Source organism: Lolium perenne, chromosome 6 (genome assembly GCF_019359855.2).
Source record: "Lolium perenne isolate Kyuss_39 chromosome 6, Kyuss_2.0, whole genome shotgun sequence".
NCBI classification, from domain to species: domain Eukaryota; kingdom Viridiplantae; phylum Streptophyta; class Magnoliopsida; order Poales; family Poaceae; genus Lolium; species Lolium perenne.
Genome location: NC_067249.2, coordinates 40,688,028 through 40,702,970, shown reverse-complemented (window position 1 = coordinate 40,702,970; position 14,943 = coordinate 40,688,028).

The window sequence follows — 14,943 nt, the reverse complement described above, 5'->3', positions numbered from 1 at the left end:
TCTTCTGGGGATGCTATGTTTCCACATTGGGAGGGATTGCACATTCATATATGCATGAAAAAAAAATGTTCAGACTCTTTGCTTGATATTACGAGTTACCATAGGTTGACAGTGGACATTTCTCTGAACAGATTGTGCTCTGTTATTATCAACTCCAGAAAGGAGCTGACCATGTTAGTGCTATTAGAGCTGTATATTGACATTTAGACTAGTACTACAAATTTGAAGTTTTATTACTGCGCCGAGCAGGAAATTTTGATGTAATATACCTAGTTGAGACTCAAAGATAGTAGACTTCAGTGATCTAATGAACATTCTGATTTTAGTCGGTGTAGAATGTTGCATTGAAAAAAATAGCAAACACTTATTGCATAATAAGGTTGGCTTGTTATGTTTGATGTAGTTTTATTATGGATCTGATGTGCGCACCAGCCTGTCCTCTCATATCAATGTTATTGACACTTGCTCTTGGGAAGAACAAGAAGCTAGCTATGCCAAAGGCATGCTGATGTATCTGAATCTGTACTCATGTATTTTAATCACACTGGTAACTTACCTATTGCATACGTTGCTTGGGTTGGCGATCAAGGAGCACTGTTTCGTGGCTGGTTTGGCTTCGGCGAGAGGAGTTTACTTGATCTTCAGCTAAATGTGCTTTGCCTGGAACTTCAGAGTGGGTTAATTGATCTTCAGAAGATTTTCTGTAGCCTATAGTCGTTGCCATGATCTTTGTGCGGTTTGGTAAGATTCATCCCCACCCCTCCCTGAGTATTGCTTGTAAAAATAAGTGCGAAACCTGATTACATGAATTAAGTTCGATATTCTTTCCGGTACTGCGTATATCAGCTATTCAGCTCCGAGTCTTTGGAACTGAGTGTCTGTTTGCCCAGTAGTGCAGGCCCTTGGCGAGTTTAGTTTGAAATGGAGGTAAAATATTTGCCTCATCCATTAATTAAGAAGAGAGTGCCTAGTTTTTTTAGATGAAAACTGGGCAAAAGTTTACAACAATTGGGCGAAACTCAAACAAACTGCACACACCCACCGAAGCCTAACAATGATCCGAAGGTCGTACCCACTTGAACTAACACAAGGGATCACAAGGCGACGCGAACGAATTCCAAATACAACACTCCAACACCATGCCGGCAAAGACACACCATGAATTGGGGACACATGTCAATCAACTGCAAATTTAGAGTAGTCAACAATTAAGGTGGCGAGAAAATCGTAAACCTCTTTGGCAACGACAGCTGCATGCACCATTGTCAAGCGATTTTTTTTAAAATAATACATTTTTCCAATCAACTTTACAAATAATACACGTCTTCAAAATTTTAAGAATATGTGACTCGTTCGGTCGACAGTCGGCCGATCCTGTTAAACGACCAGATGTGAGCCTTGTGCATGCGATCCCATGCAACACAAAAGATCACACTCCGTATGTGCATTTGCTGGCATGGTCGGCAGGCAGTGAGACGACCGGCCTCAGCCAACGGTTGACCGATCGAGTCATAAATTCGTAAAATTTTAAAAACGTGTATAAGTTGCAAAATTAATGAAAAAAGTATTATTTTAAAAAATCGTCCATTGTCAACAATCATAACTTAGCGACCCATCATCAATAAGAACCACATGTCTACTGGACTCGGGAGAGAGAGAGAGACTGCAACGTCAACAATGTTAAGCTTCATGCACTAGCCAATTGAACCAAAAGTCCGAACTGATGGAAAGGGCTAGGCAATCTACTTATACACTTCAACACCCCCTCTCACGTGTGACGGGAAGACGAGAAGACAAATCAACACGTGTAGAGAGGCAAATAGGCAGCGGGAGGCCGGACGCGATAGGAGGCTGCGGGGAATTTGAAATAAAAATTGTGAAGCCAGGATTTGAACTCGAGACCTGAGACTCTGATACCATGTTAAGATTCATGCACTTTCCACTTGAACCAAAAGTCCGAACTGATGGAAAGGGCTAGGCAATCTATTTATACACGTCAACACTCCCTCTCACGTGTGACGGGAAGACGAGAAGACACGTCAACACGTGTAGAGAGGCAAATAGGCTGCGAGAAGAGGGGGGGAGAAAAGATAATTTTTAGAATAAATTGTGAAAGCCATAGATACGTGTCTTCATGCACTAGCCATAGAGAAGAGGCTCTGATACCATGTTAAGCTTCATGCACTAGCCACTTGAACCATTGAACCAAAATTCCGAACTGATGGAAAGGACTAGACAATCTACTTATACACTTCAACAAACAACACCGCTATTCTAAAAGCCATTTGCGAATCCAACCTGGCTAGTCAATCAATTCTCTTTTTGGTGTAACTATGTGGTTGTGAACTATTTATATTTAGAAACAATACTTATATTAATTTATTTATTTTATTGCTCTCATCTTGTTGTAATTATGATTGTCAAATTTGTATGTCAAAGGCTAACTAGTCAGTGTTGGCGAAAATGGCCAGCGCGGAGCGAATAGGTCGCGCTATTGGTGTCATGTGCCCGACAGGCCGAATCGCGACCCAAATTCGATCCACGAACCGATCCAAACTAACATAATCAGATTATTTGGGTCGATATTTTGAATTGCGCAGGAGAATATGCCATAACAAGCTCTATGCTCCTCCACGACGTCTACACATTTCCGTCCTCCTGCATATACTCGCCCAAAATTACACGGTACACGGGAGAACCGAGACCATACAGATACAGGTATGCACGGTAACACGGTATAACGAAGAGACGTGCCCAGCTGCCACGGATATGCAATGCTGCTTGCAAGCACTTTTTGCTTGCTCCGTTTTAATACTGCAGTACCCCCACAGAATCAGACACACAACCTTTGAGAATCGACCATAGCTAGCTAGCTAGTACAACCGAGCTACATGCAGCTTTCGGCCGGCCAGAAAAGATGGCAGTTCTTCTTTCATGCATGGGAAAGAAAAACACAGGCTCTCTAGTATGCAAAATCTGAAGCAGAGAGATATGGGTAGAGCAGCTAGTACTAGGTAAATCTCTAGACTCCAGCAGCCTTTACCTCTACCCACAGTTGCACGAGATAAGAAAGTGTGGGCATGCTTGATGCATGGCCAGACTCCTGGTCGACCGTGCCAGGCTACCACGAACGAGCAATGAAACAAGGGCTCCAGCTCACATGCACGGATGCTGCATTTGCATCGTTTGACCAATTTATGCCTAAAGTCCTATCCTGACATCCTGTTAAATATCCTCCATCAATAAATTTTTTATTTTAGATTTGTCTAAATTTAAATATATCTATACACTAAATAGTGTTTACATACATCCAACTTTACGCAAATCTAAGATTTTTTTATGAACGCAGTGAGTATTATTATTTCATGTGATATGGTAAAAGCGGGTCGTGAAACCTAAAAAACCAATAGCATCTCCACAGGCGCCCGTCAACAATGTCAACATGATATTTTGTGCGCACCAAAAGTACACGACAAAGACACTCTGTGGTGTGCTTTATATGTACACACCACAAAAAAGTCTTTTCCGTGTGTTTGGCCTATGTTCATAGTAAAGTTCTGGCGGGAAAAATTGGTGGAGAATAGACACGCGCGAGACATGGCCCAATTTCTTTGCCTAGTGTTTGTGAGATATACTCGGCAAAGACCTGGCGTTTTAACGGCTCCGTGAAGGGCAGCCACTGCGGCCACGTGTCCCAAGGTTTGTCATGCGTTTATGCTTTGTTGTGTGCATGAAACTGTGTTTACCGTGTCCAACTCTTTGACGTGTCCTTTTCTTAGACATTGCCATGTGTTCTTTTTGGTACATGGACGGCAGAGTCTATCTGTGTCGTGTTCCGCGGCAAAGGACACACGGCAAAGGCGGACAGACACGGCAGCGGCGCATTTTGGATAGAGATCAGGTGACATGCACATTTTGCATGTCACCTGGTGACATGCGGCTTAAATTCAAACTTAAATATTGTGAAAAAAATTGAAAAAAATCATGCATGTTCACAACACATATTAATGCGACTCCTAAAAATTTCAGATCAAAATTCGAAACATACATCGAGAAACAAAAAAGAGAAACTCAGATGTGAATAGTCTACAGAGAAACTCATATTTGAATTCGAGAACTATTCATGACAGATTTCTCTTTTTTGTTTCTCGATGTGTGTTTCGAATTTTGATCTGAAATTTTTAGGGATTATCTTAATATGTGCTGTGAACATGCATGATTTTTTTCAGATTTTTTCGCAATGTTTAAATTTGCATTTAGGCCGCATGTCACCAGATGACATGTAAAAGGTGCATGTCACCTGATCTCTATCCGCGCATTTTGCGGTAGTGACATAAGGTTTTCTATTAGTTAAAGAAAATTTCACAATTCTTACTTACACTCTACTGATTGTATCATTTCTTTCAACCGGGAGAGACCCTGCACGTCTCAAAATAGTTTGAGTAGCAGTAGGCACTAGGCAGAGATGGAGACCTGCCAGAAAGAATGTGCACGAGGTAGAGATACTTGATATGAGAAGATCTTCCGTCCACTTCACAAGCAAAGAGAAGATATGCTGGCCAGGCCGGCTAACTAGCATACGTACTCTGAAGATAAACTGTCGTACGAAACATTAAGACGCGCGGCCACTCGATCACGATCCGTCAATTTGTCTGTCAAATGTTCAAATCAAATACCATAGCCCATAGGCATCATTGCATGCGTCCACAGTCTACAGAGGCTTCAGCTACATCGCATCGCTCAATCAGCCGACTTGACAATGGTCATGTTCCAGACCATTGCTCCATTGATGGTTGGATGCGCCTCGCATCGTGCACGGTTCTTCCAGTTCTTGAATAACATTAGCGTGATAAAATGCAGTTCGTTTTTTCCACTCTACATTTTCTTGGAGACCCGAATTTCATATAAAGAAATCACGCGATTTTGCATGGTTTTTCCAGGCTGTGGATTTATTCTTTAGAAGTTTGGATATATTTCATGTTTTCTACCATGTTATAGTTCGTATTTTTTTGAATTTTTAAATATAGAGTAAGTGAGCATCGTTTCTGGTTTTTTCCATGGTTGATCACATCACATAGAAACAATTATTAAACTTCATCATTTTTTTATTATCGTACTATATAGCTTACTAATGTCTGTCGGGATGGACTAGACTCGGTTTCCTGTCTTCAGTCGCTCGACAATCTATGATTATGTAGATTTGGTGTTGTAAGGTAGTGTGATCATTTTTTGTACTTCACAACATCTTCAACATTTATCTATTTGTTCTTGGTGCAATCCAGGATTAAATATTTGTTGTGCCAATCGAAGTTGTATTTAAATATTTATGTTATCATATATAAATATATAGGTTTTATTAAGTTTTTCTTATTTTTTGTAGTAACTTTTTCTTAATCTTTTGCTTGTTCTACTTACATGTTAGTAGAATGGAATGATTAATAGGCAAGAAACTCCTTCGACATTTCAAGTGAGCATATCAACTCTACATTGTACATGTGATTGCTTGTTCCTTGCAATTTACTGCACTAATTAGAGCAGAAAATGATAGTGCATGTAATTTGGAGAGTCGCTAACTTGCAAACAAATTTTTGAGTGAGTCAGAAAAAGGGAACGAATCAAAATAAAACATATATGGGAAAATTTGCTACATGACACCTTTTTTGCGTTTGCCAAAACACACCGCCCTATTATGTCTTTGCCAGGTACCATTACAATTTTGTGGCATATTTGCCAAAACGCAGCACCTGGCTAAAAATGGAAAGTTTGCACTTTTGCCTCGGATGACTAGTTTTGAAGACAAAGTGTAGAACTTTCCATTTTAACCAGGTGGTGTGTTCTGCCAAATGTGCCATGGAATTATAATAGTACCTGACAAAGACACAATTGAGCGGTATGTTTCAGCAGATGCCAGAAAATAACGGTGTCTTGTGGAAAATTTTCCAACATATATAGGTGGAACTAAGCTATCAAAAGTGAGCATAATGCGAGTGATGCGGTTTTGAGTCCATGGCCGTAAGTTATCATGAATAGAGAATGATATTTTATGTTTCAAAATTTTCAGTTTTTTTACGTGGATACATACTATCATGAATACAGAATGATATTTAATAGTACTAAAAGATAATTTTATGCTACACATTAACCGTTGCTCCAAAAAGAAAAGAAAAAAAAATATGGTTTCGATCCTACATTATTTGTCCTTCTTAGGTAGATCGCAGATTTGTATATCTTGACAAAACACGACAGAATCACGAAATGAATAGAGAAGTACTAGAACTCTTGTTCACCATTCATTGCGCAGGAAAAGAGGAAGGCTTTGGAGTGAAAAAAAGACAAGCTGCGGTGCCGGAGCAATGCAGCTGTGGTGCAGTCTTTTCTGGCCCCAGCCCCCAGAGTTCCGTCGTACGGGTGTCTAGGAGGAGCAGGCTGCGGTCGAGAACGTACTGTTGCCGGTTGTCTGGGTTTGGTGAAAGTGGTGGCAGGGAGGCTGCCTCCTGCTGTCCCAAAGCCTGCGTGTCTGTGCCTGCCACGGCGCGTGCCCTGTCCGTGATCAAGCGTCTCTACTCTATCATGGGATTGACCGTCCCGTGCAACACCGGTATTTTGATCCTTGGTAGGGATTCTCTATGAGTGATCTTTGCTATACATCTTCAACTCATAGTCTCATAGATCCTTGTTTACATTGAATTGTTTCCAAAGAATGATCTCTGCTTCGCTTGTATTTGCTTTTCTTGGTTGTTGTTGATGTAGGCTACTAAGCACCACGATGTTAATTTGTCACCAACGGTCTAAAATGTAATACTGATGTATTATTTCTTTAGTATTACACCTGCATTACATCAACCTGGCACTGTTGTACATCTACTTGCCAAGTTTTGTATCTGAGCCCGTTTGAGATTTTTTTTTTCTTCGATAAAGCGAATATATTAATATCACAAGATACCAATTACACCCAGCCTCTGCAACAACGCAACACCCTAATGGAAGTACGGATGCACCAAAAAAGGAAAAAAGAAAACTAAGAAACAAAAGTCACGCTACAGCATTCTAGGCCTAGCAAGAGCAATACATCCACCACCAAGACAACATCTGAAATACAGACTCTCCAAAAGCGACGCCTCCAAGAAGTAAACAGTGCACCATCGCCGTCATCGCCCGACCAAAGATCTTAGGTTTTCACCCTGAAGACAGTCCCCGCTCTCAAAACAATGCCTCCAACAAGATCATTGCCAAGCACAACCAGTTAAGACCAAACCTTGGATTTTCACCCTGAAAGGTAGGACTCTGAACTTCACATGTGTTGTCGCTCCCACTTTCATACCACTGCTGCGAAGCCTGGAACATCAAGCAAGTCCCTCAATAGCGCGGAGACTTAAATCTCCATTAGCTAGACCTTCGATCCGGCCTTCATGATATTCTCTTTCTCTGACTTCACCATGGACCAAAATGTGACTTGATGTCAACACAGAACAGAGCTTCGCGCCGCTCCCTCCAGAACCAAACGGCTGGAATAAAAACATGGGTGCGCACGACCGAATACCACCCGATCCTGTAAACTCCAGGCAAAAGAAACACTGTTACATTCGCCGGCGGCGCCTTCCGGAACTCAACACTCCAGCTAGATCAAGAAGGGCAGACCTCGGGAAGGTCTCCATCTTCGCGCAAGACAAACCCTAGGACCACCACCTTCAAACTGCGAAACAGACGAACAGGCCCCCTCGCCGCCATCTGCTAGCCAACGAAAATGAAGGAGAAATCGGTGAACGCACCATCCGAGACCCACGCGACCCAAATCAAAGATCGGACCTGCCACGCCACGCGGTCTTGGACGCCAGTACCACACCATCCACACCTCGCAAAGTTTGCTTTATGGGAAGCCGTTGAGTACGGTACACAACCACCCCAAACAGACATGGACCTATGTCTTGTATGTGGGCCACCACATGCGGACCGTGGTGTCCAAAATGCGGGCCACATGAGATGCCCTTAAGGAGTTACACACGTGACTTGGTTCACCTTTGTTCGGTGGGGTGGTGCGGAAGAAGGCCAAAGGTTCACGGTGCGTGTAGCGGAGGGACTGAGATCAGGTGACACCTATGGAAGGTCAATCCAACGATCAGATAATGGTCGCATGTCACAACACTGTTCATCGGTGAGGCATGTCACCTGATCGCAGTCCGTAGCGGAGTGGGCAGGAGAGCTGGGCACAGGGTCCGTGAGGGTATGAGGGCATCTCAAGCGGCGCGACGTAAACACTGTTCGTCTGGTACCACCTTCAGCGGCGCGACGCATCGTGACCGGGCCGTCCGCGGCGACGCAAACCCGGCGCATATTTGCGCCTGGAATGCGTCGCGGCGGACGCTGCGCGGACGCGCAAAGTGTCCGCTCGCGTCTCCACTGGGCCCTCCTGGCAGCGAGCCTGTATCGAGGGCTTCGCTTCCGCGGTCAGCGCTTCCGCGTCTGCGTCGCAGCCTTCGCCATCAATGTCGCGGATGCCTCTTCTACGCGCGCACTAGCGGGCGGTGGCTGGGCTTCTGCGCTGATAACCCACAAGTATAGGGGATCGCTGCACCTGGAAACAGACTTGCTCGCAAGAGTTTATCAGTAGTAACAGTTTTATAACAGTAGCAGTAGTAGAATAACAGCAGCAGAGTAACAAAGACAGCAGTAGTGATTATAGTAAACAGCAGGATTAAAATACTGTAGGCACGGGGACGGATAACGGGCGTTGCATGGATGAGAGAAACTCATGTAACAATCATAGCAGGGCATTTGCAGATAATAATAAAACGGTGTCGAAGTACAAAGCAATCAATAGGCATGTGTTCCAATTATAGTCGTACGTGCTCGCAATGAGAAACTTGCACAACATCTTTTGTCCTACCAGCCGGTGGCAGCCGGGCCTCAAGGGAATCTACTGGATATTAAGGTACTCCTTTTAATAGAGTACCGGAGCAAAGCATTAACACTCCGTGAACACATGTGATCCTCACGTCACTACCATCCCCTCCGGTTGTCCCGATTTCTGTCACTTCGGGGCCATTGGTTCCGGACAGCGACATGTGTATACAACTTGCAGGTAAGACCATAAACAATGAATATCATGATGAAATAATAACATGTTCAGATCTGAGATCATAGCACTCGGGCCCTAGTGACAAGCATTAAGCATAACAAGTTGCAACAATATCATCAAAGTACCAATTACGGACACTAGGCACTATGCCCTAACAATCTAATGCTATTACATGACCAATCTCATCCAATCCCTACCATCCCCTTCAGCCTACAGCGGGGGAATTACTCACACATGGATGGGGGAAACATTGCTGGTTGATGGAGAGGCGTCGGTGGTGATGGCGGTGATGATCTCCTCCAATTCCCCGTCTCGGCGGAGTGCCAGAACGGAGACTTCTGGTTCCTGAGACGGAGTTTCGCGATATGGCGGCGTTCTGGAGGGTTTCTGGCGACTTCGACTTCTCCCCGTGCGTTTTTAGGTCGAGGGCGATAAATAGTCCGAAGGAGGGCGTCGGAGGCCGACCGAGGGGGCCACACCATAGGGCCGCGCGGCCCCCCCTAGGCCGCGCCGCCTTATGGTGTGGGGCCCTCGGGCCTCCACCTGACTTGTCCTTCTGGCTCCGTGAGTCTTCTGGGAAAATAGGGCCTTCTGTATAAATTCCGAGGTTTTTCCTGAAAGTTGGATTTCTGCACAAAAACGAGACACCAGAGCAGTTCTGCTGAAAACAGCGTTTGTCCGTGTTAGTTGCATCCAAAATACATAAATTAGAGGCAAAACAATAGCAAAAGTGTTCGGGAAAGTAGATACGTTTTGGACGTATCAACTCCCCCCAAGCTTAGCTTATTGCTTGTCCTCAAGCAATTCAGTTAACAACTGAGCGATAAAAGAACTTTCACGAACACATTTGCTCATATGATGTATATATTCTCATGCTATGGCTAATACTTAGGCAGTTCATAATGAGATGCATGCAAATAAAATCATCTAACAGCTATGTCAATCATGGAGAGGTACCAACAATTAATAATAAGCATCATGAATCATGTATATAAGCAGGATTGCAATGTTCATAAGAGAGTATGATAAAGTGGTATCTCGCTTGCCTGTATTTGAATAGCAAAACATAAATGCTCAGGCACCTCTGGAGTTCATAGAAAGACTAGAAGTAGTGATTGTCAAAGATAAAAGCATCAAAGTTATACCACAGTCAATCATATTTTGAGACAAGCATATTATACTAAGAATGACAGTTGTGCTCTCAAGATAGTGCTCAAAGAAATAATGGAGACACAACATAAAAATAAAAGATTGACCCTTCGCTGAGGGAAGCAGGGATTAACATGCGCTAGAGCTTTTCATTTTTGAAATCAGGAGTAAAATTATTTTGAGAGGCGTTTGTTGTTGTCAACGAATGGTAATGGGTACACTAACTACCTCGCCAACCGGACTCCCAAGAGAGGCTCCCATGAATTATTTGCATGTTTATGTGGCACTCCTTCCAACCTTTCTTACACAAACCATGGCTAACCGAATCCTCGGGTGCCTGCCAACAATCTCATCCCATGAAGGAGTGCCTTTTTATTTTAGTTTTATTATGATGACACTCCCCCCAACCTTTGCTTACACAAGCCATGGCTAACCGAATCCTTCGGGTGCCATCCGACAATCACATACCATGGAGGAGTGTCTATTTAGATTAATTAATTCGGGACTGGGAATCCCATTGCCAGCTCTTTTTGCAAAATTATTGGATAAGCGGATGTGCCACTAGTCCATGTGAAAGTCCGTCAAGAGTAAATGACAAGGTTGAAAGCTAAACACCACATACTTCCTCATGAGCTATGAAACATTAACACAAATTGAGAAACATTTTGAAGGTTTTAAAGGTAGCGCATGAGAATTTACTTGGAATGGTTTGAAATGCCATGCATAGGTATTTATGGTGGACACTTTGGAACAACTTGGTTTTCAGGTGTTTGGAAGCACGAGCAGCGTTCCCGCTCAGTACAAGTGAAGGCTAGCAATAGACTGGGGAGCGACAAATCAAGGGAGCAGTAACTGTCATAATCATGCTTGCGGCAAAATAAATTAACGGAGGCATAAAAGTGATACAAGAACTCTGAAGCAATATAAATCATCGAGGCTTAATTGACTTTGGTTCAGTCATATGCATGCATGAGCATGTGCCAAGTCGATGTAAATGAATTATTCAGAGGAGGATACCACAATGCCATACCTACTTATGAATAAAACAATGCAAGCAAACATACATGACATGCTACTCATATTAATAAATTGGAGCTAAACATGAGAGATCATGAACTACTAGACTTTCTCAAATGACATATACCTCACATGAACCAACTAAGCATGCTCACATGGATGAGTATATGTACAAAAATGAAAACAAATAGAGTTCATACCAGCCTCTCACCACAATCCAATTGTCGTAGATCGTCATTATTGCCTTTCACTTGTGTAGCTTGGATAATATAAGATGAAAACCACGCTCCAGCCATCGAAGACCATTGAACTCATGATGAACTTTACAAACCAAATAAGAACAGCAAATATTTTTGGTGTTTTCGAATTGGGAACAAGAACAAGAGGAAACAAGCAAACAAAGCAAAATCTTTTTGGGTTTTCTTATAGCAAACCAACGATAGCAAATAAAGCAAGATAAATGCAAGAAACCAAAACAAACAAATGGTGAAGAGAAACAACAGAAATATTTTTGGTCTTTTTGTGTTTCAGGAAAGAAACAAAGCAAAAACAAGAAATGGCAAACTAGAAAAGTCACATAAACACAAAGCAGCAGAAATTCGTCAAACTTGACAGCAGTACAGTACTCGATTTTAAAGAAATTCTTCCACTGCTCAAATCGAAAAGTGTTCAACTAATGAAAGTTAGATAACAACCTGGGGACATGCACAAAAATTGGCTTCGCAAAATAACGTTCTGGCTGTTTTTGAGAATTTTTATGGTGACAGTCCAGAATCTGTTTTCAGGCAGCACTTCCCCAAATATCATCTCCCTCTCATTAGGAAACCACTCAAAGAAGCAAAACAAGTATATACAAGTATCCAGCAACCATAATATGCAAAGAATGAGTGATGCCAGTATACCTCCCCCAAGCTTAGGTTTTTGGCCTAAGTGGAGATCAATCCCATGGTGCCCATGAAGTAGCACCTCCGTAGTACGACGAAGATGGATCATATTCCGGGTATGTGCTGGAAGAAGCACCCGGATACGTGACGATGTAGTCGTAGGAGGGCTCGGCGTCCTCGGAATCATGCTGCTGGTGGAAGTCTTGTATCTTCATCTTTTCCTCCACCTCCTCCTTAGTGCGCGACCATGGTTCCCTGTCAATACTGAACAAATCTTGCTGGGGAAGAGGGATTTCCTTTTCATCCCCGTCAGCAAACAACATTCTATAGACCATATTATCTAAAGTGGAATCAGCGGTAACAAAATGATGGCTTTTCATAGCGGCAATATCAAGTCTCCTAGGAGTTAATGGCACATCATTAGAATAAAGAGGAAGCCTTAAATGTGTTAAAATACGCAATGCAATAATTCCTCCAAAAATAGGCCCCCTGCTAGATAGTGTTGGATAACGTTGCATAGAAAACAAAAATTTTCCTACCGCGAACACGCAATCCAAGCCAAGATGCAATCTAGAAGACGGTAGCAACGAGGGGGTATCGAGTCTCACCCTTGAAGAGATTCCAAAGCCTACAAGATGAGGCTCTTGTTGCTGCGGTAGACGATCACTTGCCGCTTGCAAAAGCGCGTAGAAGATCTTGATCACGATCGGTTCCGGCGCCACGAACGGGCAGCACCTCCGTACTCGGTCACACGTTCGGTTGTTGATGAAGACGACGTCCACCTCCCCGTTCCAGCGGGCAGCGGAAGTAGTAGCTCCTCTTGAATCCGACAGCACGACGGCGTGGTGTCGGTGGCGGTGTAGAAGTCCGGCGGAGCTTCGCTAAGCAAACCGGACAATATGAAGTGGAGGAGCAAAGCTAGGGTTTGGGAGGGGGTGGCCGGCCACTCAAGGGGGGCGGCCAAGCTATGGTCTTGGGGTGGCCGGCCCCCTCCCTTGGCCCCTCATTATATAGGTGGATCCCAAGTGTTGGTGTCCAAGTCTTCGAATAAGACCCGAAACCAAAACCTTCCATAGGAGGGGGCAAACCTAGCCCAACTAGGACTCCCACCCAAAGGTGGGATTCCCACCTTCCATGTGGGGGGGTGGCCGGCCCCCTATGGTGGAGTCCACTTGGGACTCCACCCCCACTAGGGCTGGCCGGCCATGGAGGTGGAGTCCCTTGTGGACTCCACCTTCCTTGGTGGTTTCTTCCGGACTTTTCTAGAACCTTCTAGAACCTTCCATAGAACCTTCCGCGACATTTTATTTCACATAAAATGACATCCTATATATGAATCTTATTCTCCGGACCATTCCGGAACTCCTCGTGATGTCCGGGATCTCATCCGGGACTCCGAACAAATATTCGAACTTCATTCCATAATTCAAGAACTACCATTTCAACATCCAACTTTAAGTGTGTCACCCTACGGTTCGAGAACTATGCGGACATGGTTGAGTACTCACTCCGACCAATAACCAATAGCGGGATCTGGAGATCCATAATGGCTCCCACATATTCAACGATGACTTTAGTGATCGAATGAACCATACACATATATTACCAATTCCCTTTGTCTCGAGAAATTTTACTTGACCGAGGTTTGATATTATGAATCACTCTAAACCATGTTCAACCTCGTAAACTGACAAGTACTATTAACTCGTACCGTGGTATGAGGTCACTTCTGAACTCATTCATATGCTTGCATGACATTAGACGACAGTCCACCGAGAGGGCCCAGAGTATATCTATCCGTCATCGGGATGGACAAATCCCACTGTTGATCCATATGCCTCAACTCATACTTTCTGGATACTTAATCCCACCTTTATAGCCACCCATTTACGCAGTGGTGTTTGGTGTAATCAAAGTACCTTTCCGGTATAAGTGATTTACATGATCTCATGGTCATAAGGACTAGGTAACTATGTATCGAAAGCTTATAGCAAATAACTTAATGACGAGATCTTATGCTACGCTTAATTGGGTGTGTCCATTACATCATTCACACAATGACATAACCTTGTTATTAATAACATCCAATGTTCATGATTATGAAACTAATCATCCATTAATCAACAAGCTAGTTTAAGAGGCATACTAGGGACTTCTTGTTTGTCTACATATCACACATGTACTAATGTTTCGGTTAATACAATTCTAGCATGATATATAAACATTTATCATAAACATAAAGATATAAATAATAACCACTTTATTATTGCCTCTAGGGCATATCTCCTTCAGCCTCCCACTTGCACTAGAGTCAATAATCTAGATTACATTGTAATATACCTAACACCCATGGCATTCTGGTGTTGGTCATGCTTTGCCCTAGGGAGAGCTTTAGTCAACGGATCTGCTACATTCAGATCAGTGTGTACTTTGCAAATCTTTACTTCTCCATCTTCGATGTACTCGCGAATCGAGTGGTAACGCAGCTTGATATGCTTCAGCCTCTTGTGTGACCTTGGCTCTTGTGCATTGGCGATGGCACCCATGTTATCACAGTAAATGATTAATGGGTCCAATGCACTCGGAACCACACCGAGCTCTACAATGAACCTCTTCATCCATACCGCTTCTGATGAAGCCTCGAAGCCGCTATGTACTGATTCTGTTGAAGACTTCGCCACCGTGCAATCGCTTCGAGCTTGCCCAGCCATCGCAGCACCATTCAATATAAACACGTACCTGCATTGTGACTTAGAGTCATCTTGATCAGTGTTCCAACTTGGATCGGTGTAAACGTTTACAACGTGCTCTTGGTCA